Consider the following 27,762-nt stretch of genomic DNA (forward strand, 5'->3'; position numbering starts at 1 on the left):
CTCCAACGCTGACAGCGGCATAACCTGAAAGCGAAACTTTCTGGTGAATTCGTACCTCTCAAAAGACGGGGTAAAACTGAAGCAAACAGCATAAATAATGGAAAAGCGAATTAGACTTTAAATATTCTGTCCTGTTTAATAATTCAGAATGATTATAACATGCTGAAAGGAACTTTTTTTTTTTAATTAATCCTAGCCTGGCAGTCTCCCATTAGCGCACACACATCTCCATCAAAAATCAAAGAATCAAAGAATCATAGAATGGTTTGGGTTGGAAGGGACCTCAAAAACCCTCCAGTTCCAACCCCCCTGCCATGGGCAGGGAAACCCTCCACTACACCAGGTTGCTCAACACCTCATCCAACCTGGCCTTGAACACTTCCAGTGTGAGACAAGCAGCAAAGCACATCCCTTTGGATGTTTATTCACATCAAGGACCTGCACAGCCTTCTGTACCTACAGCCGTACTGGGGAGGGTGGAGATGCTGTGGCCCCTGGGACCGGAGCCCTGCCCCTGGCTGCAGCCACATTCTGGCTTGCATAAAACATTCAAAGTAAAACTCCCTCGGAGCCAGTAAATCGAAGCTGCTTGTCACCGTTGCTGGGAAATGAGTGCAGTGGGAAGGAAACCGAGCTCACAGTCGCAGACATGAGCTGAGGTTTCCCTCTCATGTAATGCGGTGAGGCTGAGGGACTGATACAGCCGCAGCAAGTGGGGGAAACGAGGACATGGGAGCGTGCCAGGCTGAGTGATGAAGACAGTATCGATGAGTCCTGCCTTCCTAAAGTGTTGGCAATCCTTGTTTAGTGACTCAGGCTATGCACACTACCTGTACTCCCCCTTAGGATGCTACACTTGGAGACAGGTGTTGGCTGCTGCGGGCCATGACTTGTCAGTGAAGGCTGAAACACAGGCAGACCATCACCGAGACCCACATCTTCCTTCTACCAGAGCAAGGATCTTCTGTGAGGAAGCACGGCCCGGGTGAGGCTTTCCATGAGACATGAAACCAAATGGCAGGTGGGTGAGCAGCAAAGTTCTGGAGATATCAGGAAAGGAGGATGAGCAGATGGCAGGAGAAGAGTGGTAGGTGTTTTGATTGACGGCTAAGAGCTCTAGGTAGTTGAGAGAGAGCCCAGCTGACTCACAAGCACCAGCATGGCTAGAAGCAACGAGGCTGAGGCATGGACTGGGACAATGGAGTAGCTGAGAAGTGCACAGCTTGGGAGGAGCAGGAGAAAATGTATAAAGGGCTCTTTTGTAACTGGAAGGCGAGCATGGCTCCGTTTGCGAGACTCAAACCTGTGGTCATAGGAGCCAGGCTGTGCTCTGAGGTTGCAGTCAGACTCATTTAACATTTTGCAGGTCATAATTTACAAGCAAATACAAATACCAGCCACCCACAGAATATACCCGACTTCCAGAGCAAAGCTGGTGGATGGAGGAACATGGTCACTCCTCAGACACCACCTTCACCACGCCATCTGGCTTGCTGTTGCCAAGTCCATGATGGCTATCTGCCTTATGGCTACCTAGGAGAAAGTTAATTATATTTTTTTGTAGAGGCACAACGGCAGCTGGAGATGCTAGCCAAGCATACAAGAATAAATTAGGCCCAAATTCCATTGCCAGAACTCAGAGAAGTTGCTTCTGGATTAGCCATGCTTCAGTCCCACCACACCAGCAAAGACAAGGTTTTCCAAGTGCTTAGGAGCTCTTGCTATGTCATGCTGATGTTTTGCCACAGTGTGAGGGAAGCCCTCCTCTGTTGGAGGATGGACAGCAGGGCAGTCTGCTCCAAACCCTGCCTGGACTTGCTGGGGAACAGGAGGAAACATCCCTTCACCTGATCTCCCAGTTCCCACATCCATCAAGCTAGCACAGCCATTCCCATTTCCTTTGCAAAACGCCTCAAGCAGGAAAAAAATAGTGTAAGAACAAAGTATGAGAAAACCAGAGTTTTCTTTGGCCCTGTTAAAACTACTGTGAGAAAATGCAGCTGTGCAGGAGCATTTAATACATTATTTTCTTTGCAAAACCTCACCTTTTTGTACCAACCAATATTCGTTTGCCACCGACCACTAATCACAACTCACAGATGCCCTTGCTACCACCACTGCCACATTCCAACCCAAACCATTCTATGATTCTACAATTAGCATGGTCCTGAGTCCAAACCAAACATCTTTCCTTTGGGTAAAGGCTCCTGGGGGAGCGGGGACAAAGTCACACTCTTGCACCAAGGCTATTTTGGGGTCCAGGTTGGCATCTCGGCACCCTGTCATCCTATGCTGTGTTGACATAACTCTGCATCTTTGCATTTTGCTCCATAGGTGAACTCCCAAGGATCAAACCTTTCCTCCCCTGCGATTTTCAGGACACCAAACATACTCCAGCAGACACTCAAGGGTCCTGGTTTCATTTAGGTCTGGAGGAAGCTGTGCTGTCCTCACACGAAAGAAGCACCAGGGCATAGATAAAACCCTCTTGAGAGATGAGAGTTTTCCAAACTGCCTTGTAAAGGGAGCAGCACGTTGTGAGAAGAGAAAGCTCCTTTGTTTTGGATAGCAGCTGTAATCTCCACATCAAGCACATGTTGGAATTTGTAAGTGGCCATTTAGCCATATTCTGACAGCAGAATGAGCAAGCTCAGGGCGGCAGCCAGGCCTATTTATAGAGAGGAGGTTTGAGGTAATATCCTTACCTTGGATGCACTGTCTCCACTTAAGAGCCCAGCTTATGAGGGAAAGTGGTGCCAGACAGGCAGACAGTGAAGGAAAAGAGTCGCAGCTCACTCCGCCTGGCTTGCTTTGCATAAGAGCAAAGCAAGTTTTACAACAACGATAGAAAACCCTGAAAACTCAGTTTCTTCCTAAGTCTAACAAGAAAAGGGATGACAGATGAGAAACGGCCGTGGAGATTCCTCAGGCCAAACCTGCACAAGCGTATCAAGTTAATGTGTCACTGTTACTGCAGCATTGGGAAACTGTGAGTTATCCGAGAGGTCAGAGCTTAGCCCGCAAAGTTTGCTGACCTTGTCGTTGACGTTACTGATGACACCCAATGGCTTAGGAAAGCTCTTGGAATGCTCATTGAGTGTTGCCATGAATCGAGGCTGTCCCCTCGTATTGCGTCAAATATTGATGCTTCGAGTCTGCTATGGCCAACGTATTTGGTAAAACTCAAGCAGCGTCAGCTTAGGTGTCCTGTACAGATGGGCTGGGATCCAAGTCTGGCAGAAATAAGAGGGGTTGGGAGCTGGTCTGGGACACCTGAGAAATGTGGATTTTTCCAAAATAAACAGGAGTCAAGAACCCATGGAAAGTATGAGAAGCGGAGAGGACACCAAGGTGGTGCTGAGACCCCTTCGGTTAGCAGAGGTCTTTGAAGGGTTGTACTCAGAATAATGGAGTGTCTTGGCCATAGCCTGTAGAGATGACAGTCCAAGGGTAAACTGTGGCTTGGAACAAGGCATGGTGAGATAAAACTCAGCTCACAGCAAAAAAATCTAAATTTAGTAATTTTGTTTAAATTTATTGTCTACACTACACGTTGGTCAGCTATGAGTCTAAGCTCCCATTGCTGCCTCGAGAGGGATCATTCACCCAAATGTGGGTGGTCATCTTCAGGTATGCTGAATAGATAAGATCTTTATTCAAGAGCTGGGTTGAATAGCCCCAGCCTGGTGCCTTCACTAGAATATCCCTTCTTCTTGCTGTAATGAAGAGGGAATATGTATAACTGCTCCTGGACAGGCCCAAGCTGAGACATAACAGCCTTCAGAGTGGTTTTAAGAGCAGCTGAAGGTTAGGGTTCAGACCAGAGCTCTTCATCACCTTGGATCACTCATGCTTCTCAGAGAGGAGCTCATACTGTTTCTGTTTTTTGGTTAGTACAGTTGGCTTCATGATCTGTGTACCGAAATCTGCCTAAGACCAGGAACCACAAGGCACATCTCAGGTGCCATATGGACCAGAGGAGATGCTCATGCCCATAACCTAAGACCCCCACACTAGCCATCTCAGCACCAATTCTTCCAAAGGAAGGATATTCCCTTACATTCACTGTTGATTTCAGTTTACCACTCAGGTGTGAGAAACCATTCCAACACTCCCTTTAGATCATATAATCACAGAATCATAGAATCATAGCATGGTTAGGGTTGGAAGGGACCTCAAAGATCATCTAGTTCTAACCCCCCTGCCATGGGCAGGGACACCCTCCACTACACCAGGTTGTTCAAAGCCTCATCCACCCTGGCCTTGAACACTTCCAGGGATGGGGCATCTACAACTTTTCTGGGCAACATGTTCCAGTGCCTCACCACCCTCTGAGTGAAACATTTCTTCCTTATATCCAATCTAAATCTCCCCTTTCAGTTTAAATCCATTGCCCCTTGTCCTATCACTACATGCCCTTGTAAAAAGTCCCTCTCCAGCTTTCCTGCAGGCCCCCTTTAAGTACTGGAAGGCTGCTATAAAATCACCCCGGAGCCTTCTCTTCTCCAGGCTCATAGATCATACCCATAATTAACCTGGTCTTCTTTTGAAGCTCCTCCTCCATGGAGATACAATGCTCTCTGAGTTAGGGGACAAATATTTTATTTGCCAGGAAAGAAATTGAGGATTTATAGGAATCTCACTTCTAACATTGAAGCTGCTGTAAGAAGCTTCCCCATAGTTCCTGCTGGCATGTGGAGGTGGGGGGAATACCCCTCTGAGATACATCTGAGCCTTTCTCCTCTTCTCTGGCTCAAAGTTGCTACTGCTGTTGATGCAGGAACAACCGAAAAAATCCTGGTGTGGGAGGGAAGGAGAAACTGGCAGGTATCCAGCATCAGCTTCTGCTGCAGGGGGAGAGCCCTGCTTTCCAACAGATGTTTGGCTCTTACAGCTCCCGGAGCCCCGTTCCCTTATCTTCCAAAGACATCTCTAGCTACTCATTCGCTGACTGAATTAAACAGAAGCAGAGATTGAACTGGGAATATGTATATTTTATAATATCCACACAAAAATCAGCAGATTGAGACGCAAATCCATATGTACGCACACATGCACGTGTGCATATTACTTCCCAGCTGAGCTGTTTAAAATGGCTTGATATCAGTTACAAGCCAAAAAAGTTGAAGGAAAGAATTTAAGTTAAAATGTGGCTGATAATTACAAATTCAATGGATCATATTTTGCTCTTGGCCCAAAACCCCACAGGTGAGACACCAACCCAGGTGGAGGAGTGAATATGCACTGTCCATAGGGTATGTCCTGGGTGTCCACTCACATAGTCAAACACGATACGTTCAGAGGGAAAAAAAAATCTTATTTTAGCAGTAAGTATAAATGAGAAGTGAGAAATTGTAGGATATTGATAAAGGCATCAAAAGGACAAAGGGAAGAATTGTTCAGTAAATATCTCTGTACTGTAGTGGTGAAAAAGCCCAGTGATACTGTCTTATTATGTATTGAAAATTAAATACCTCCGCTTCACTAATACTTGTTGTGGTCATTAAGCAGCAAGTGACTAAAGCTAAATGGATAACTTGAATCCCAGGATTTTCACCAAGCTGCCCAAGGGCTATTAGTATTGAATTTCATTATTTCCAGGGTGTCTGTGAGTTAGAATTGGAGACTGTATCAATCCTAGCACAATAATAAACCACTGATAACTACATCGGTTCAAATTTGCTAGATTAATAAAGACACTAATGTAGTCAATACCAATCAGCACTGGTTCACGGAAAGGAGATCCTGTCAAAGTAAACTTACCTTTTCGTAGTTGATAGGGACAAACATTAATAGAGCTGGCACTTTATAGAGGTATCGGTAGCACAGGGTATTTTAAGCTGATTAAATTCACTTGGCATGCGTAAAATCTGTTAAGAACTGGACATTTGAGAGATCTCAAACCCTAATTGCAACAGGAGACAGCTCATTGAGCTCCTGTGCTTCTAGTGGTACTTGGCCTTACATTTTAACTTCTTCACTAATATTCTGGAGAGAAACACATTGCCAGTGCTTGCAAATGATGGGGAAATCTAGGAACTGGCAAAGAGAGAAAAGGTCGGCGTAGTGGGTACCCTTGATTGCTTGCTACGTTCATTGCAGGCAAACTATGTTCAATATATATTGTACATTTATCCTTTGAGGGATGAAGACTTTCTGTGCACGTTTACTGCATAAGACAGTGCCCCTGAGATTTTGGAGAATATCTTCCAGAGGGATCCTGAAGGTAAAAATCAGATCTGCATCTGGCATAGGTCTGACAGATGCAAGATTTGACTCAGTTGTACTTCTGCAGTTGAAGAAATACTAATACATGGGAGAGAGTCACAGGACTGGTAAAAGGATTTGAATATATATAAAGCCTACACCAAAAGGCTTAAAGGGCCCTCAAGATGTCTAGAAAAGCAAGGAAACAGCTAAGAGGTAACGTGACTCTAGTAAGTCGTCACAAGATGACAGAAGTACATTCTGCTTACCTGATATAGGCATAATAAGATCAGACATCACAACACTTAAGCAGGATAAATTCATGCTAAAAATAAGATACATATTTTTCAGCAATGAGAACTACGAACTACAGGAACCATATTTTAAGGTTCGTATTTGATTTTCCATCCATACATTATATTTAAAACAGATCAGAATTTTTTTTTCTAAAATATTTATATTTGAATGATAAAAAAGGAATAATTTCCTCCAGGACTTATAATTAATATATCTAAATAAAATACAAATCTATTAGCTTTATATTTGCCCAGGATTCTAGGCCAGGATCAAAGCAATCAGCTGCTTGAAAATGCACAGCTAAATCAGTTTTGCTGCAGGTCAGTCTTTATCTGCCAGGTCACGGAAATTGTCTCCACTGTGTTTTGTTATTTTGTCTTTCAGGTCCTGCCGGAATTAGCCAGATTCTGTAGTGTGCCTGAATCCCCAGATGGGCTCATCGGAATGGAATAGTTAAAAAGAATAGAGAAAATAAATCTGGAGCAATTCTGTGGTGTCCTCTGGTCTGGCTTTTCTGAATCATCAGTTAATGACATACTTAATCACATCAACGTTTTCTCTAGTCCTGATCAGACTTGCTTGTGTGCTTAACTTTATACTTTACTATGTTGACCTGCTATTTAATATAAACAAGGTATATGCGGGCTTCCCACTCAGCTCAGATAAATTTATCTACTAATGCACTAATGGTCACTGTGTCACAAACGACAGTAGAACATGATAGCCAGATATTTTTTTAATTAATTAGTTTGTCAGGCTTACTTTAAAAAGGAGAAACTCGAGCCTAAGTTTGCCCATCAAGCAAAAAATACTATGGCTAGATAGATTTTCCAAAGCATGAAATTCAAGAGGAGTTAGGTTTCCCTTTGCGCCTTTGAAGAACTCTCCTTTGTGTCCAAGAGCTTCATCTTGGCTAATATGCTCTAGGCACTTACCCACAGCCAGTCCTGGGACATTTTGCTGTTTCCAGGAGGCACCGTGACCGAAGGACTCCTGTGCTGCCAAAAAGGCAGGGGCCGGCCAGCGGTAACTGCAGCAGTTTGAAGGTTCATCCCTCCTTTTCTCATCTATTTAAAGACTCAGTCACAAAAATGCCGTTGGCTGCACACTGAAAATCAGACCACGACGTGATGGCTCTGACCTATTTCTCCATCGCGGCACACATGTCTGGTTGACAGCGCTTTCTGAAGAGCCCTGGAGTTTTCCAGCCAGCTGGGTTCAGGGCAAGGATGGAGGATATTTGATGGTGAACATTGAGAGGGACCTTTCCAGACTCTTAGGTCAGGCCAAAGCAAGCTTTGAATAAGAACTGCTGTGGTTTTCATTAGGTAGGCAGGGTCTGGGTGGGTTGCACGTGATATCCGTGTAAAACATCTTATTTTCTCATTCTCAGCACTGATTCCAATAGAGCTGCTTTGCTTCGGATGAAAAGGGAAATTCTCATGTCACTAGACCATCGCAGGATGCAAAGGAGAGAGAAACCTCTTGTAATTCAAATCCAGATGTTTTTGTAGTGGATTTCAGCTAAATGGAAGAAAATGTAGATATTTACATTTACTGGTAAGACAAACTTTATCAAATGGGTGACTGACTGTAAGCAAGTGATGGAAGCAAACGTGAAAATGTTAAGTCAAAGTCTGGAAGCATCTTACAAGTGACTTATACTTCACCTTTCTTAGCTTTAGGTTCTTCTTCTACTAGGGACAACTCTAATTTGCATTGCAACTTCAATAGGCTTTGCCATCTAGCAGATGTGTCTTAAAATTTTCTGCTGCCCTTCTGAGAGGACATTTCCAAAGTAAATGCTCCTTATACAGTGAGAGTTAACCTTCAAAATAACCTGTAACTACAAGATGAATCCAGATGCTCATCATGTAGCATGTCCTCTCTGATATGCTTCCATTAATGTTTCTTCTGCCTTTTTCCTAGCATCATTTATCCTTACAGAAATCGAAGTGCAAAATTAAGCCTTGAAGTATCTTAAGTATCTTAAAATTAAGCCTTGCCATCTTGGTTAAACTAAATCATCTTTCTCTTTTCAGAGGGCCCAGCCAGCTTCAATGGAGCCATGTGAGGACCAAGACATACCCACAAGCTTGGCCTCCCAGAGCATCCTCCAAGTATTAAGGACTCAGAGGCATACTCCATGTCCTAAGGAGTTTCTAGCCAGGACAGAGAAAAAGGAAGAAGTGAGATGAAGTTCAGCAAAGGCCAACGCGTTCGGTGAACACTGATGTATCGTGCATATTTTATTATTCCCACTTTGTAGGATTCTCACAGGATTTCCTGGGAAAAAAAAAATGCAGCACATTAATATCCTGGGCTTGTCAGATGGCTGCAAATGTGCTATATGGATGGGCTGAGCACACAGAACGGATGCGCCTGGGGCAGGCTGAAATCCCAGGCAAATGTCTGACATCCCAAACTCACATAACCATGATCTTCACTCAGAGACATGAAGCCTGGCTGAGGAAACCTGGGAAAATTTTAACCACCTCCATTTATGTTTCTTTTTTTTTTTTCCTTACCTTGAGGTTTTATAGGGAACAAAGATTTTGCAGAAGATATTGGTTTTCAAGGAATTTTAGGTGGGGAAGGGCATTTGACATTACTGGCCATAGCTCAAGAAAGGTTCTAGGCATGAGGAGCCATATCCGAACCGATGCTCGGCTAAACGTGATAACTACCATTTAGGGGCCCATTTAAAAATTTTCATTTTAATATGGCTTTTTACTATTTAGGGGTCATCTTTGGCACCAGCCAGAGGGCTTGGCAGCCCATGTTGGCTGTGGCTATAGCAGCAAACCAAGCAGGGCCAGCTTGCCCCAATCTTTTTCTGGCTCTAAGGGTGAACACGAGGACACAGCTCATGTCTATATGGTTACCCACAAGACAGCTCATATCCATACAGTTACCTTCTTCCTGCCTCCTTCTACAAATCCCTTGCAGTGGTCTTGCTTATAAGGCCACATGCCCTGGCCCATGCAGTTCCCTGGACCATGCTCAGATGCTCACTGGGAGTCCGATAGTTTGCATGGGCCAAAAATCATGCCAGGGAATGAGCTAACTCCTTGGTGATCACAGGAGAGTGTTTGATCCTATGCCCTGGTTCTGGTTAGTTACTAGTGTAGACATGAGCATTCAGACCACCTACTGCCGAGCCTAATTCAAGTGTTGCCATCACCTCCCTCCACAGGGTCTACGAGGAAGCAGGAACCAGTCTGCCAGCCTGGGGTAACAGACAGTCTCTTTGATCTCTGCAGCGAAGGTGCCCCAGTGACGATATGTGTAGGCAGCCTGAATGTGACCTGAGCTCATCTATCGCCGACCTCTCCCGACAAGCCGTGCCTGCAATAGGGAAGTGTTCTTGCCCTGTTTATACCTGATGGAGATCACACGGGAAGGTGGGCAAAGCCATCCTACACGTCTCTCCAGCTCCCTACCACCCTTGTGTTGCACAAGGTGGGTTCAGTCCCGCTCTGTTCCCCTTTGCAGTTTAATCTGCAGTTGCATATTGGTGACTTTTCCCTGCCAAGATCACGGAAATATTCTGCTTTGAGGGTCAGCCTACTATTTCTCCATCATCTTTTCTAGCAAGAGAATTTATTAATATGCCACCAGTGCCTCTATTGTATTTTGCAGTGGGGAGACAGATGTCATGTTTTAATTTTCGGTTAAATATGAAGAATCAGCATGAAAAGCATCTTCGATGCCAGAGGAGCACAGAGGGGTGTTTTTCAGAGCCAGACTGGCTATGGAGCCTTGGGAATATATGAAGTTATTTCTCTCCTCAGCCAAGCAACTTTCAGATATTAAAGAGAATTTCTTTACCGGATCTTAAACTATGTTTTCCATCTGACCTCTAACTCTAAAGAAAACTGCAATTTTAGTTTTTAAATTTCAGCTTCTTAAGGGCTCTGCTCAGTAGGACGTGCAATGTAGAAATAGTTTGCACAGCTTCTAATATGCCAGTGTTATACGCTACGGTTTAGGGGCCTTCTTTTATTTAATGACAAAATAGAGGTTCAATCTGCAGCTGTAGTTACATTTACCACGCTCATTTGTACCCTGCTACAGCAGCAGAGTGTGGTTGCTGATCTGTTAACGTGGTACAGGCAATTTGGATGATTTCTGTGCTTTTATTGCTCTTTTTTTGCACTTCCCAAGATCTCAGGAACTCTATGTTTTATTGATGATTTTTTTTTTTTCCTTTCTGATTGTGGAGGAAAGCACACTAACCTAGCAGGGAGTGATGTGCAGACTCAAAAACCAGAGACAAGAAGAGAACTTAAAGTTGATTTTTCTCCTTGAAAGCCTCATGATTCTTAAGTCAATCTTTTGCTGCCAGAGGGGCTCATGAGGCTGAGATCTGACACAATCACAGGTGGATTTTGCTTTCAGTGAAAAAGACATAAGACATAAACTGAGTACCTGCAAAGGGATGATCTACTCCCAGTTCTCCCAGACACACTGCTGAACAGAGGGAGAGGATAACTCTCAGTTCTAGCTCATTATGGAGTTGATGGTATCTCCCTTGTAAGTTACCAAACCGATTTTGTTCATTTTGCAACACATCAATTTTATGGCTGAGGTTGAAGTATTTACTCGTCCTTGGGGTTTGCAGTTCTTGAGATACAGGATGTAAAAGCTTGCATGTAAAACGTGGCTGAACTCTGCTATCCATTCAACGGAGAGTCAATAGTTCAGGAGTTAATTCATGAGAAGAAGGGAGTAAAAACACACCAAGGTCAGGATCTCATGACCCACAGTCTGTCTATAACTCTATCTGAAAGACCTTGTAATAGATAGGTATGTGGCTTGGAAAATGCATAATATTGTGGTTAAGCGAGGCATTTCACAAGTTTTGTAACATCACACTACTGGCAAACTTCCTCGAGTGCATATAATATTCAGATCAGAGTTCTCTGTGGGATGGAAAACGTTAGGGTGATGAAGGTTTTAAATCCCATGACACACAAATTGATATGCCAAAAAAATATTTACAAGCTAGTGAGCGTTCCGTAAACTCCCTCCAAAGGCTCTCTTCACGCAACAAAGGAGCTGTGCTGATTTACACCACTGCTCTGGTCCTCTCCTTACCATCTCCCAGCAGCCAGGAAATGCCAAGCCCAGGTAGTCTCTCTCCGTTACCCACTTGCTGTTCCTCCTCACAGCACTGTGAGATTTGTGTACTGTCAGCACCGACAGCCAATTTCCTGACTTTCCGTCAGTTCATCGCTGGTGCGATGCAGATAAGGTTCAGGTTTCCAGCTCTGCAAACCTCAAGGTGTGGGAGGCCCACCCTGAAGTACAATTTCAAGGCATCCTCCTCTTTGTCTTGCCTTTAAAATACCAAACCGCCCAGCCCCAGAAGAAAGGCTGCAGAAAGCCATCACCTCTCCAGTGAAACATGGATCTGGTGAGGCATGAGAGCAAAGCTAAGCTCATCAGGGCTCACAGGCTGTGTGCTTTCCACTTGTCCAGCTGGCCCTGGTGACCAGAGCTTGGGATCCTATGCACCAACCTTGCTCCAGGCCATTGCATGAGAGTTGGAAGAGGCTTGACATGGTCTAGGAGCTGGAGCACATTTGCAGGCTTGCAGCATTGCAGTATGGACAGTGAGTTTGATCTTTAAAGACTGCAGTGATCACAGAATCATAGAATGGTTTGAGTTGGAAGGGACCTTAAAGATCATCTAGTTCCAATCCCCTGCCATGGACAGAGGCACCTTCCACTAGATCAGGTTGCTCGAAACAATCTAACCTGGCCTTGAACCCTTCCAGGCATCCAAGGGGTTGGTGGCACTGTCATATTTGGCCCAATACTCCCTGCTATCTCTGCACTGAAGCCATTCTCCTAACTGGACCCAGGAGATGACCTAACTTGAAAAAAGAAAGGGAGGGGAATGAGAGGCAGGTTTTCCTGAGTCTGGACAAGTTACTGGAACAACTTAATGGCATGAGCTTTAATAAGGCCAAGTGCAGAGTCCTTCACTTCACTATAGCATCGCTATAGGCTCGGGGAGGAGTGGCTGGAGAGCTGCCTGGCGGAGAAGGACCTGGGGGTGTTGGTTGACTACCGGCTTGATATGAGCCAGCAGTGTGCCCAGGTGGCCAAAAAGGCCAATGGGATACTGGCATGTATCAAGAATAGTGTGACCAGCAGGAGCAGGGAAGTGATCCTGCCCCTGTACTCGGCACTGGTGAGGCCGCACCTGGAATATTGTGTCCAGTTTTGGGCCCCTCGCTTTAAGAGAGATATTGAGCTCCTGGAGCGAGTCCAAAGAAGGGCGACCAAACTGGTCAAGGGGCTGGAAAATAAAACTTATGAGGAGCGGCTGAGGGAGTTGGGGCTGTTTAGCCTGGAGAAGAGGAGGCTGAGGGGAGACCTGATTACGGCCTATAAATACTTGAGAAAAGATGGTGGGGAGGTGGGGGAAGGGCTCTTTACATTAGTGACAGGTGATAGAACAAGAGGAAATGGGCATAAGCTTAGTCAGGGGAGATTCAGGTTGGATGTTAGGAAGTATTTCTTCTCTGAAAGGGTTGTCAGCCACTGGAATAGGCTGCCCAGGGAGGTGGTTGAGTCCCCATCCCTGGATGTGTTTAAGAATAGGGTGGATGAGCTACTTGAGGATATGGTTTAATGGGGATTAGGGATGGTTGGACTCGATGATCTCTAAGGTCTTTTCCAACCTAGAAATCTATGAATCTATGAATCTATGAAACACAGCAGCGTGGGCTGCTGTGGCTGGGGGAGGTGGCAGGGAGTGGGGAGAGCCATGGCAGGGCAACAGGAAGGAGGGCTGCTCTTGGCCACCGCTGCCTCCAGCACTTGTCTCGTGATTCTTGAGGCTGCTGCCAGCTTCTTGTGTGAACTGGGGTAAAATCATTGACTTTCTGTTCCTCATCTGCAAAATGAGACTCTTTATACTTCCCTTCAGATCTGTCCTCTTTGTTTACAGCGTGGGCCAGTTGTGACGAAGCAAGTGCATGGCTCCGAGCGCTCCCTTGGTCAGGCACCTGGAGACATTGCTAGAGTATTAATTCAAAGGAATATTTGCACCTTGAGCCTCACGGTAGACTTTGCCCATGGAGGGCCCCCTCCTTTTTCACTTGCAGGTTTCTCTTGCAGCGATCTGAAAAATAAGGGGCAGGAGGAGGGAAGGAGCAAGCACTAATGGAACAAATGCTCCAAACGCAGTTCCGAAACTATTTCCATCTTCCGGCAGAATAGCAGCTGCAGCATGTCCAACACTGTGTTCGGCGTAATGGTCACCAGCTGTGAGGAACCGCTTTTTTATTGACCAGAGTATTTCCTCAGGGCTGCAATAGATACCCAACACCTCCAGCTCCAAGTTTCGCAGGTGCCCGGAGCTGGCTGTGCCTTCAACCAACGGCTTTGCCAAGGAACTCCTGAGGCTGAATTTCCCCCACACCACCCCTCCTCCTGCGCTGCCCTCCCGCCTCCAAACAGCAGCACTCTCGCTCGGGATGGGAGAGTCAGCACTCAGTTCTTCTTGCCCAATGTTCCTTGAAGTCCAATGCACGCCAGTCCTAAAGCCACAGTAATTAAAAGACATTTAAAGAGGTAATACTAAAGATAAATCATGTAGCAAGAATAATTAAAAACCAATAAAAGCTAAGACTTTTATTTCAGGAAGATCTTTTGAGGAGGGGGGCTGGATATAATCTTTTTGAGTGGTCTATTATAAGCTCTGAGTTATAAATAAATCCATATTTTAACATCTGGGATTCATAACATCTTGCTGACAGTCAAATCTCATAAAAGATGTGGTGAGTTCTACAGATGTGGGAAACCTCATTCAATGAACTGCATAACAAAGGAAATCTAGTTCTCTTTCATTATTTAGCGTTAACTCCGTGTGTCTCTGGCGACTGGTAAAAGTGGCTGGTTACAGAGAGCCTGGCTCCAGAGAGGGAGCAGAACTGCAGGGTCACCCCTGCTTAAATACACCCTTGCTCGGAAACTCACAGCAGCATCATTGCCTTAAAACCAGGGGTGAAACGAGTACTCTGTACGTCGTGGGCTGCCTGCAGAGTACAGCATTTCGATCCCTCCCTAGTGCTCAAGGTTGGATGTTCACACAATAACAAGCAGTCCCTGCCAGGAGAAGCTTACAAATAGCCAGGGACGAGAAGGAAAGCACTGCTCGGGGCATCACGAAGACACTAGGCTAAGGGATGTGCCTAAGATTTGCACAAGTGTCCCTTCAGTGCCAGCATGGGATTTTAGCAAGGTAAAACAGCACGAAAGGGAGAGAAGAGAAAGGGCAGGACATCCTATCTCATCTCACAAATCCTCATGAACCACCACGCCGCCTCCAGTCGAGGCTACAGCCCCTACTAACATTTTACAATCAGCTGTTTTACTTTCCCAAAGAAAGCAGGGGAAAGTATTGAAGTATTTTCTGTCAAAACCTAATAAGAGCAACCATATTACCACAAACTAGACCCAACGCTTGTACCATCACAGGCGTTACAGCAAACTGGAATCTCCTTTCTACTGGGTAAACCCAAGGAAAGTAAACAGTTTATTATGGTCGCATTTAATTTGGGTTTATACAAAGTTGGAGCACTGAAGCCTGTGTTTAATGCGTTTGTGGTGGTTGGGATTTTTTTGTCTCCTCAAACAGCTTACCATCGATTTTCCTCTTAACAAGTAAGTGCTCTCGCTCTGACAGTCCGTCTCACTCTCCGTGTTCAGACTAAGAGGTTGTAATCTTCCCGTCGGTGATATCTGAATCCTTTAGCCATGGGCATGGTTATATTTTCTCTAAAAGAGGATTATGACCTATTAATCAATAAAGATGAAGTGGGCCAGCAGAGCCGTGACAAAGACATGGATATTTCACACAGCCCTGGAGAGACAGGCAGGTGCGACCAGCATGAAAGACAACAGCGTCTCAACAGTGTTGTCCTCAGTCCATGGGTTTTCTGTGTCCCACAGAAACAGATGGTGGAAAAAAAGGTCATGCAAAGACCTGCTGTCAGTCCTTGAATGATCAGTCTGCTATTTCGTCAGGACCCACACAGTATGGGTGCTGAGCCACATGAGAGAGGAGACCGAAACGCTCCCCGCCTCTTCGCTGTGCCAAATCTCAAAGCACTTTATGGCAGAGGACAGAATTGTCTGTATTTGACAGAGGGGGAAACTGAGGCACACAAAGGCGGTGGGATTTGCTTGTGAGCCTGCAGGAAATGGGAGCCAGGGCTGGATAACAGGAAAAAAAGCTTCATGAGTTTAGTGAGTCCAGCCCAGCTGGCTGCGTTGCGTGACTTATACTAAGGCTGGCAGGACTCTAGAGCTAAGCTAAAACACTGGAACTATGAATTTCCAAGCTTTCAAATATTTGGATAGCTTATAAATATAATTTTAAGCTCCTAATACCTCCCTGTTGAATCTTGTAATTTTTTTTTCTTCTTTTTGGTTTCGACCTTCCTTCTTTTTCAGTTTTGCTAAAGCAGCCTCAGCTCTGACATCATCAGAGAATTTCATTTAACAAAATGTTTTGAATCATTTGTGCCGGTTCTGGCAACTCTGCCGATTGAAACATCCCCTGCAGCAAGTGCAATTTTAAACCTTGAATGTGCATTTTTTTTCCCCCTTGGCTCCTGGCCAATTGTCCCTGAGGAAAGGGCCACTCCAGGATGCCAGGACAACATGGCTTGCACAACCAAGGAGAGCCCATCTGGAGACAGGGCAACTTCCTCACATGTCCCTGTCCCCTATCAGTCCTCCCCACGTCGGTAAAAGGAGGAGGAGGATGCGCTGAGGGAACGTTTGCTGCATGCCTGGGGCTTTGAAGGTGGTGCAGTGGCTGCATCACCAAAGCGATGATGAAACTCATCAATGGGTAAAATTAGAGGACACTGCTGGAAATGAAAGCTGTGACCAAACCACACTCTACACCTACCAATATTTTTTTATTATTATCATATGACAGTGTTTGCACCTTCTCCTAACAAACACTGCTCCAGAAATCGATGTCCTTGTATCAGGTTCTCCTTCGCCCTCTTTTTAATGGTTGCATGGAAGTAGGAATATAATGTCTGGAAGACAAACAAGGCAGATATGCAAGGATCCTACCACTTGAAGTCGCATTTAATACTCAACAGCCTTCTGATATCAAAAACAAGCAAACAAACAAGGTGGCCCTCAGATATCCCTGCTGCGCTGCTGCCAAATATCCTTCTCGTCATGATGTGGATAACAGTAGTTGGTGCGTCAGGTTGCCTTTAGGAAGCAGGAATGTCCTTTGCAAATCCTTGATCCTCAGTGATGTGTCTCTGACCTACTAAACCCAGGAGACATGAATTAAGAGCCTTTCCATAAGGATCAGGACTGGGGGAATGAAGTTATGGGTGATTTCCAAACAAAATCGTCCTCGAGTCCCACTGCACGCCAGAACCCCTCCATGAAAGCACACTGAGACGCCTCTCTTCCAACGGCAAAAGAAACTCCAAAAGGGGAGGCGTGTGAGATTTTATGGCACTATTATGGCTCTGTTGATACTATTTGAAGCAAACGCAAACACATTGAGGCTTATAATAAGAGGGTGTAATAGATAGTAAGTGCAAATGACTCATTCACCGAGATTTTCCAGGATTAGACAGCAGCAGAAGGGCAACGGCTGTGTAAAACAGACTTTAAAAAATAATCTTCTAATAAGATTTTAATAAACTTGTTAGCAAATTATAATGCTTGACTTCAAGAACTATTTCTCCCCTGCAGTGTTTTTCTGTGGAGTTAAAGCTGTGATGCTCTCCAACGTGCATGATACAACCTTGACCGCACTGCGAGCGGAGTCAGGCAGGGAGGAGATTCCTCACATCAATGGATGAACAGAAAATCACACCTGTGGGAAGAAGCTGAGTCCTAAAAAGCTGTTTCAGGCCTCTTGCAACATTAAGTTTTTGAATTAAACTCAACTTCCCTTTTTTATACTATTCTTCTCTTTTTTGCTTTCTGTTGTTTTGAGTAGATTAATTTCAAAAACAAAAGGTGGTTTTTGAAAAAAAAAAAAAAAAAAGCCTTCTCTTTTCATTGCCCTCCAGACTGTGTGTAGCAAATGCTGGCTTACCAAAGCTTTCCCCTAAATCCCATGTCTGGACACGTATGTACATATTGCCGACGCAGGGAAACTGCCACATTTTTGGTACTTTTCTTAGAAGTCTGTCTCCTGGGGTCAAGTCATTACATGGTAATCTTGGCTTTCGTTTGGAGGAGAGAACTCATTTTTGCAGCTGCCACAGTTGAGGAGAAAAGCTTGCATGTGTAAATGTTTAGGAGGTTGAAAACCAGAATGGAAACCAAAAGGATCCAGGTTTATTGCCTTTCCTGAATCCTCTCTGAATTGCAGCATGGTTGCGTTTAAGCTGGACCTGGCCAAGCTGTCATTATTTCCCATGAGTTTGTGGGCATTATGGCCCCAGCAGGACAATGTTCATCTCCCTTTCTCCCTCTCTGCCTCTTGTTAAATCGTGTCAATCATTTATTCTGTTGTCCTATAGAGATTTGTACCACCTACAGTTGTCACCACCACATATACATTATGTTAATAAGTGTATCTGTAAGTGTGTATACATATATCTTACATTGTCATCTTTACTCTTTGGGGAAAGCAAAGAGGCAGAAGCATAAATGCAGCTCCTCAGGTTTTCAGAATGATGGGAAAAATAACTTTCAGATGGAGTGAGATATATCAAAGCCCAAATCACTCTCCCTGCTACACTGAGGATGGGTGACTCTGTGGGGCTGTCCCAGTCCCTAACACCTTTGCACAGTTAATGGGTGCTGAGATGGCAGGGGCACAGCCCCAGTCCATGCTGACTATACAGCAGGAATCACTCCCACAGACTCCGTAGCAGGGAGCTGAGGGCTGCGTAACCTTTTAAAGCCGGCTGCTCGGTGAACAGGAGCCAGAGCTCGAAAGCATTTTGAGGTAAGTGCAGCATGCTGGAATGCCAGCATCGGCAAGGAAAGCAAAGAGGAAAAGTCCAGATGAGTCACTTGTTGCAGATGGCAGGAGAGGTGGATGCTCCCAGGTCCTCTGGGGTCACGCCTCTAGTTTTTGAAGGTTACTTGTTTAGGCTGGCAATAGAATTGCCGAAGGATCAATATTTTGCCACCGATTATTAAATGGTAGTTTTTCCACACAGCTTCCACCTTGCAGGGCAGTGCTTGCCCTGCCTAAGTATCGTGTTCAGCAGGTGCCTGCAGCGAGGGTTAAGGATTCCTATGGAAACACCTGAGTGCCTGCATGGGGTAATCAGAGTCCCTGGTTTTGGAGCTTAGCCACTGCACTGATGTCAGAGGAGCTTGACAATAGCTGGCAAAGGCTCATCCTCAAAACCTCGTGCCTGTGCCCATCCTTCTCCTAAAGGACGGCCCCATCTTGGTGCCTCAGTTTCCCTCTGGTAAAACTGGAAGTGAGAGCCAGCTCGTGCTCCCCAGGGTGCAACGAGGGTGGCACAGTCACACTGGGGAGTGCCGAGACCCCTGGACGTGGCAGCTATGTCAGTGTCCTCGCTGGGAGCTAAACAGCTTTACAGCAGACGTGAATTTGGCTTGGAAGCCCCAACATTGACCACAAGCACTTTCAGAGTGTGACCTGCCACCAAGCCCATAAAGCACCAGCAAAGACAAATAATAATTAACTCTCTCTGCCTAATTCCACGCACTTACCCTTTTCAGAGCAAATCTTCCACGCTGTCAGGATGTGACGCTAAAACCCCGTGGCCCTGGGCATCCTGCAAGTGTCAGAAGGACAGCGACAGCTCACAGATAAAACCAGCACACAAATGCAGACTTGATGCCCTTTTGGTAGCTTCCGTTTTTACACAAGTGTTGTCAAACAGAGCTCTGGCACTGAGAAGAAGGCACTGAAGTGTCGCCCATGGCCACCATCACCACCAAAAGCTGCTTCAGCTCTCGGTGACACGGGAACAGTATTTTTTGTTGCAAAATTTACTGTGAATTCAATCAAGTTAAATATACAGAGATGCACACGCATCTATTTGTGTATATTTATAACCTATACGTGCATCTTACTGCTGTTTCAGTCTGGCTCAAGTATCACAAAAGCTGCCCAGGGGAAGCAATGCCCCTGCCCCATACTGTGGCCTTGCAAAAACCTTCTTTAGAGGAGAAAACTCAGCTTTAGTCATATTGTTATTTTTAATGGCTTTGTATCCTGACTTCTCTGCTCTGAAAGGAGCACTTGCAGTGGCTTAAGGAGCCAACGCAGCCCTCCAGGAGCCTCCAGCCCTCTCCTGCACTGGAGGCTTCACCCCTGGCAGTTGTGGGGGCAGGTGTGGGGGTGTCCCAGATGTTCCCATTCACAGACCAGCCCGTTGGCTCAAACTTTGCATCAAAATAGGTTTGTGCTGAGATGCCGGGAGTCTCAACTCATCAGCATTTGCTGGAGGCAGGGGGGTAGTAACTTTTTCAGACAGCTCAGGTATTTCCTCCAGAGCTTGTCTGTCACATCACTGCAAATATGTTTGCTCCGGATGGAGTGTTGCTGCTTAAAAAAAAGAGTGTGACAAAGACTTTAGGATCATAGAATCACAGAACAGTTTGGGTTGGAAGGGACCTCAAAGATCATCTAGTTCCAACCCCCCTGCTAGACCAGGTTGCTTAAAGCCTCATCCAACCTGGCCTTGAACACTTCCAGGGATGGGGCAGCCACAACTCGTCTGGGCAACCTGTTCCAGTGCCTCACCACCTCAGAGTGAAGAATTTCTTCCTTACATCTAATCTAAATCTACCCTTTTTTGGTTTAAATCCATTGCCCCTTGTCCTATCACTACACGCCCTTGTAAAAAGTCCCTCTCCATCTTTCTTGTAGCCCCTTTAGGTACTGGAAGGCTGCTAGAAGGTCTCCCCGGAGCCTTCTCTTCTCCAGGCTGAACAACCCCAACTCACTCAGCCTGTGTTCATAGGAGAGGCGCTCCAGCCCTCGGATCATCTCCATGACCTCATCTGGACCCACTCCAACAGATCCATGTCCTTCTCATGTCGGGATCCCCAGAGCTCTCCCAAGAGCTCCCCAGATGCCTCTTGCGAGGAGGGCAGGAGCTGACAGGGGCCTGAAGGCAAAGTCCTGTCCCCAGCCTGCAGCCAGGCGAAGCAGGTGAGACCGGAGGTGTGACGTCCTCATCGTGAGCCACCAAAGTGACAGGGCAGTGGCTTACTAAAGCTCGCAGGGAGAGACAATGGCAAGGGTAGGGAACGAACCCCGAGTGGTGCCTGACCCAACCCACCACCCTACCCAGATCTGGGGGACGGGTCTGGAGCAGCTTCATTGCAAAGTGACAAACAGACAACAAAAATTGCTTTTTCTCTCTAAAAGCTACCACCAGCCAACCCAACGGAAGGGAAATAACCCTCTCAGCCAGTCTGCCTCGCAGTTTACGATAAAGAGCCTTTTGTTGCATTTTAATTTGCAAAATTTCTCTTCTGCCATTCTCAGGTACCACGGTTCCGGAGACTCACATAATTATTTTTACAAGAAACGCTTTCAGACAAATAAGTCTGGGGAGGTTTGTAATTTCTATTACCTCATGGCGACTCCATTGATAGACAGCAGCACACCTTGGGAGAATTAGAGAGCATAAAGTAATGGGGTTTTTTGTCCTCTCAAGACAGATCTGCGAGCGCTGCCTGGCTCACCGCCAACACCACCAATTACCAACCTGGAGCAGGAGACAGGTCCTAGTGCTGAAAAATGACCATTTTCCAACGAGTCTGATAATGATGGAGCTCTACTGTAAGCTACCGTTTCCTTCAGGGCCTGTTCGGCATTCAGGACTGTGACATATTTTGGGGCCCCTTGATGTTTAGGGACGGTGGTTGTCCCTGCTTGGGGGGAAGGATGGAGTTTGTATTGCTGCTTCTTGCCTTCGCTGCCACTCGCAACTCTTCCCTGGTTTCTTTATTTTTCCGGAAGCCCTTTTTGCCAGGAGACAGAACGGTCCAGCATAAAAAGCAACTTTGGAGGCACTGTCATTGGCAATTAGGCTTGAAAGCCAGAGATTTAATTATTGTGCGAGAGAGATACCCTTGAAAGAGAAATCGCAATGGTCCCATCACTTGAGACGTTTCAGCGCTAAAACAGACGACTCACAAAATGTCAAGGAGTGAAAAACACAGCACTTGTGTATTTCCCACCTCCAAATCCTGGTGCAGGGGCTTCTATCGACACCCAAGTTAACTATTAGTTGGGTTAATTGAGGACACAGGTGCCCCACTTGAATTCAGCTGTCTGGATAGCACGGGGTTTTTGTCATATTTCTTTTCTTCGCCAATGCGAGCGAGGGGTTGAAACTACACAGCACTTTCACAATTCCTATTTCACGTCTGCATTTTAAATTAACACCTATTCGCTCAGGTTGATGATTTTTGCATGTTTGTTGGGAATCCAATGATTATATCAGTCCTCCCCAGAAAACAGGGCTTATTCTCCATCTCTCTCAAACACACAGGGTTCCTTTACATTTAGGAGAGCGCTGTATTACTATGTCCCTGTCTCTATCAAGGATTGATCGCACAGCAAAATGCATGAAGAAAGCACGTTTCAGTAAATGCATAAGTAATCACCCAGCAGGTATACAACAGCACAGCATATAGGGCCTTAAACGCTATAGATCTGACTGTCTTCCAGCATCAGCTCAAATCAGGAGCAGCTTCGCAGCAGCTGATGGAAGTTGTGCTGGTGTAAAATCAACAAGGAGGTCACAGGACACCTTCTATCACATCTTCATGGCCAGACTCACGCACTCGAGACTGTCCTAGCACAGCCACATCCCTCCCACAGTTCCCAGTGTAGATGAACAGCTCGGAGGGCAGCTGAAGCAAAGTCTTTGATTTGCCACTTTTACGTCCATTTTTCAGGGGAAAAAAAAAACAACAAAACAACTCAATGCCCTTGTTCAATTTGTGTTTCACATGAGTTGGGTGGGAAGGAGCCCTGGCACCAAGACAAGCAGCCCACGAGCAGCCACAGCAGCTCATTGCGATGGCGCAATGCCTTATAAAAAGTGAAGCTTTCGTTTTATCTGAATGCGAAACAGGATGAGTTGGGGCCACGGGGCGAGTTGGGGCCACGGGGCCGGCTGAGGGTAATGCCAGACATGTGATTGCTCAAGTGGGGTTGGTTTAGTGGTGGTGGTTTCTTTTCCCAGGTCCCCCTATCTTCACCCTCAGATGGGTTGCTGCAGTACCCAGCAGCACTTCCGCTGCCAGATACAGACGATAAGCCCTTTGAGAACCACACTCGGGATGTGCATGAAAACCAGGGAAAAAAAAATCGTATCTCCAAGCCCAGATACTCCTGATTTTTCCATCCCCAAACAGCAAGAGGCTTTTTACTCCAGGGAAAGTGCTTCTCCTGTGGCAGGGCAGGCACAAAATGGGCAACGAGGAGCTTGACATCCAGAGCTTGTCCAGTTCACACCTCTTATCTCACCGTCTCGTACATCACACAGCATCTCCCACCGGTCCTTTCCCACTGGGGTCCCCGTTCCCTGCACTTGGTCTGTGGCTGCTGCTCTCTGCCAGGCCACTTATGCCTGCCGTGGCCGGTCAGCAGAGAATTTCCTTCCGCCGGAGCAGCGCTCACGTGGCACCTAGCCAGGGAAACCAGCTCCGGGCCGGTGCTGCCAGCAGCCTTTGCCAAAGGAGCATGGGCTTTCCTGGGCAGAGGGGCTGAGCGGCGCTCTGGCTGAGCTGGATGAGGAAGATGCTCCTGGAGAGGTAAAAAAAACGTGTTAAAAACCAACCCAACCTGGCTCAGGTTATAGAGAAATAGATTTGTTCCCCTCCCACACACACCTCCAATTCATTTGTTGGAGGAAGGAGGCTTGGAGACGCAACAACAGAATACACGTTGAGTCAAACCGAGATATTTCTTTCAACCTACACAGGAAAACGTCTTATACTGGCTGAGGACTATTTATCTTTCTGTGTCAGCTTCCACTTATTTATGTAGTAGCACTTTTAGGTTGATTTTAAAACAAACAAAAAACGCTGCTTCAAAAAGAAGAGTCAGAAAGTTTGGTGTCAAAGCCCTCTTCTCTTTCACACACACACAAGTATGGGCAGTTCTCAGGGTCAGGATTGTTGACCGCCTGATGGAACCACTAAATAACTTCTGCCTTGCACAGGACCCTGCCTCACAGTGTCTCCACTTTCATTGAAACTCATAAAAGCAAGAGAGAAAATGTTGTAACCGGGAGGTCGCTGGCATCTTTACCAAGCATTTTCCAGGATATCCCTTTTCCCTCATACCCTGGGTTTCATGCCAAACTCAGCACGGGGACAGTGACAGACCCCCTCCTTCATCTCGGTATATAGATAGGTGATATTATGTCCCGGTCCCATCATATCAAAGTTCTCCAGGTCCCCTGGGGTTATGCGGTGAGACCTCACCGGCGCCAGGACCGGCGATGGGTGACTGCAGCCGCTGGGAAGGCGGCGGGTGGCTGCCGGGCTGGCAGGGTGTAGTCTCCGAGGTAGAGGAAGCGAGGAGCCGGTGTATAACCTGAACTTGGCCACCCTCGACCCAAACCCTGAAGAGAAAAGCCTGAACGCATGACGTCTTCCTGTTAGGAAATATTAATCACGGCCATGTCCAAACATGGTAAATGAAACCTCAGGAAAACCGCTCCTTTGGCGATGGAGCGCTGTACGCCAGCATATTCAGGAAGGCCCTCGTGCCTCAAAGACAAGACCCACCCGTCATCAGGGCACCATCTAGAATTACGTATTGCCTCCACGCCACTTGCAGATTTGAAGCAAACTCTCAACTCATCCCTCCTGTGCTTCTGTAGTGCTGGAAGCTCTCACCGTCGCTTCATGGGCTGGCGAGCTAGGTACTAGGGTGAAGCACCTGGAGATGAGAAGCCTGGGGCAACCATAGGGTTATGGAGTTATATCAAGCACAGCAGCAAAATGGGCTTGAGGATGTTCTCAGCCCACCCTGGTTGCTCACCCTCGCACACAACTATGGTTTGCTGCCCTTGCAGCAGAACAATTAGGGCGACCAGTGAGGCTCCCTTGTCTGAAAGAATCGCTGACACACACCGGGGTAAGACCAGAAGCAAAAATCCTGGTGGAACAGCTTCGCATGGTGGTATCAGACTGGCTATGGCTTTGGCACTAGAAAGGACTTTATTCAGCACCAGATTTATGTTTTTCCCCCCAACATTTTAGCCCCAGAGTGTGAAAGCTTCCACTGGTGAAAGGACTAAGGGTGACACTTTCACAGTGGTCTACTCTAAAAGAGCTGTACCACACTGAAGCTCTCACCTCATCTCCACTTTTCATGGTCAGATCGATGAAAAAAAGCTTAAAGGCATCCCAAGAGGTTTACAAGTAAAATAATATTCCTGGAAAGAGGTGCCAGCACCCCAGCTCACAAAGGAGCACTTGGGGAAATGCCCCCACACTCCAATTCGACATTGTCCACCTTCTTGGCCAAGGCAAATCCAACCCAACTCCATCTGATTTTGAGTTGAAGCTACGGCAAGCAAAGAATCGGAGCAGGATTTAGGCGTAGGAAGGGGGTAAGCAGCCCCTTAGAGGCTTGATGCAGCGGTGGAGTTGAGGAGACCCTGGTACATCCGTTTTCAGGCTCCTCCATGGAGTTGGAGGAGACAAGTCCTCCCATCTCCATGGACTAAATTCTACACAGGGACTCCTGCAGCTCGCCTGTACCCAGACACTGTGGAGTACAGCTGGGCTACATTTTAAAGAACCACCTCAAGAGCAGACAGCTTCACAGCCCAGGGACTCTGACCATGCCACTGGCTGTTGGCCCAGCTCCAGTTCGTGGGGCAAAATTCCAGCCAAGGGCTGTAATTAGGAAATGCCGGGTCAGTCTGCACCTCGCCTACCGCTGCAAGGGGACTAATCCCAGCGGTGCAGCTCTCTGAAAGCACCTGGTGGTCAATGGGAAGCACATGGAGACTCTCAGCTGAACGCTGCAGTGGCCAGAGCTGGGGAGTGACCTGCTGCAGTCCCCCAGACATCCCTCCCATCCCAGCCATGCTGGGAAATAAACTCCCCAAAATACCCTGTCTCTTGCCTATGGGTCCTTAAACCCCTCTAGGGGCCCAAATCCCTCGTGGGGCCAAACCTTGCTTGTGGATCCCTAAGCCTTTGCAGATCCCAGAACCTTGCGGAGCCAACCTCGCTGCGGAGCTCATATTTGTTCCGGGCTCCAAGCCTTGCTCATCGGTCTCAAATTCCTCGCAAGGCCCAAAAGTGTACTAGGATCGAAATTTGTTTTGGGGTCCAAGGATCGCCTGTGGGTCCCAAATCCCTTTTGGGGACCATCGCTTGCGGGCCTCGAGGCTGTTGTGGAGTCCAAATTCCTTTCAGGGCCCAGTCTGCTTGTGAGTGTCAAACTCCCTGTGGGGCTCCAACCCTTTTCAGGGATCAACCCATGCTCATGGGTCCAAAAACCCTACCCACCTATGCTGTCCAAACCTATTCTGGGATCCAAGCCTTGCCTATGGGTCCCCAGCACCTTGTGGGGTCCAAACCCGTTCCAGAGGCCAAGCCTGCTCATGGGTCTCAAACTCCCTGTGGGACCCAAATCCATTTTGGCGTTCAAGCTGTGCTTGTGGGACTCCAGCCCTTTGTGTGGCCCAAATCCTCTGTGGGACTCAAATCCGTTGTAAGGTCCAAGCTTTGTCTGTGTTTCCCCAACCCTTTGTGGGCTTTGAACCCCTTGAAGCACCCAAATTCCCCTTTGGGGTCCACACCTGCTTCGGCATCCCCACCCCTCAATGGTACTCAAATCCACTTCGGAGTCCAAGCTTTGCCTGTGGTTGCCCAACCCTTTTTGGGTCCCAAACCCTCTGTGAGACCCAAATCCATTGTGGGGTCCAAGCTATGTCTATAGGTCCCCAACTCCTTGTGGGGTCCAAACCTTTTGAGGCACCCAAAATTGCGAGCTTTGAACCCCCTGAAGCACCCAAACCCCCTTTTGGGGTCCACACCTGCTTCAGGGTCCCCTGTGATACTCAAATTCCTTTTGGGGTCCAAGCTGTGCCCGCGGTTCCCCAACCTTTTGCAAGCTCTGAACGCCATGAAGCACCCAAACCCCCTTTTGGGGTCCACACCTGCTTCAGGGTCCCCTGTGATACTCAAATTCCTTTTGGGGTCCAAGCTGTGCCCGCGGTTCCCCAACCTTTTGCAAGCTCTGAACGCCATGAAGCACCCAAACCCCCTTTTGGGGTCCAAACCTGCTTGGCATCCCCACCCCGCGGTGGGAGTACCAATACTCAACTCCACTGTGGGGTCCGAGCTGCGCCTACGGCTCCGCAGCCTCTTGTGGGTCCCAAACTCCCTGTGGGACCCAAATCCAAACCCACCGTGGGGTCCGCGCTGCCTGCGGCTCCCCGCCCGCCGCCCCTCCGAGCCCCCCCTCCCCGCCGTGCCCTCCTCCCTCTCTGGTGCCGGTGCCGGTGCCGGTGCGGGCGCCGGGGGCGGCGCGTCCCGCCGGCCCTGACTCAGCGCCCCGCCCGGAGCGGGGAGGGGGGCAGGAAGCCGGGCGCGCGCCGGCCCCGCGCCTGTCACCGCCTGCGTCAGAGCGCGGAGTTTTCCACTGACGAAAAAGGGCAGCGCGGCGCGGCGCGGCGCAGCCCCGGCCCCGGCAGCGGCAGAGCGGGAGGCGCCGCGCCAGGCACCGCCGCTGCAGCCGGAGCCGCCGCGCCGAGACCCGCCGCCGCCGCCGCCGCCGCTTGAAGGTAGGGCCCGCCGGGGGCAGCCGGCGCCGGGATGGGGCTGGAGCCGGAGGGAAGCGGCGGCAGCTCGGTTGGGGTCCGCCGCGGGGGAGGCTCGGTGCTCCCGCTGCCCGCGGGTCGGGGGGTCCGGTGCGGTGTCCGGCGCGGTGCTCGGCTGTCGGGGGTTCGGTTCAGAGCCAGGTCGGTGCGTGCCTGTCGGGGGTCCGGGGCAGTGTCCGGCGGGGGTGCTCGGCTGTCGAGGGTCCGGCTCGGAGCCCGTCCCCGTGTCGCGCCGTCTCGGGGTCCGTCTCGGTTCCCCGCCGTCCAGAGCCGGGCAGGCGCGCCGCGGCGGCGCCGTCTGGCCGGGCTGCTCCTGCCCGGAGGCGAGAGGAGCCCGGCGGGGCTGGCGCTGGGGCTGGGGCTGGCCCGGCGGGAGGGTCCGGGACCCTCCGGGGCAGCGAGACCGCGTTCCCCGCGGGAGGGGGACACGGGACTTCGCTGC

The sequence above is a fragment of the Tauraco erythrolophus genome, chromosome 7 (genome assembly GCF_009769465.1).
Source record: "Tauraco erythrolophus isolate bTauEry1 chromosome 7, bTauEry1.pri, whole genome shotgun sequence".
In the NCBI taxonomy this organism is placed as follows: domain Eukaryota; kingdom Metazoa; phylum Chordata; class Aves; order Musophagiformes; family Musophagidae; genus Tauraco; species Tauraco erythrolophus.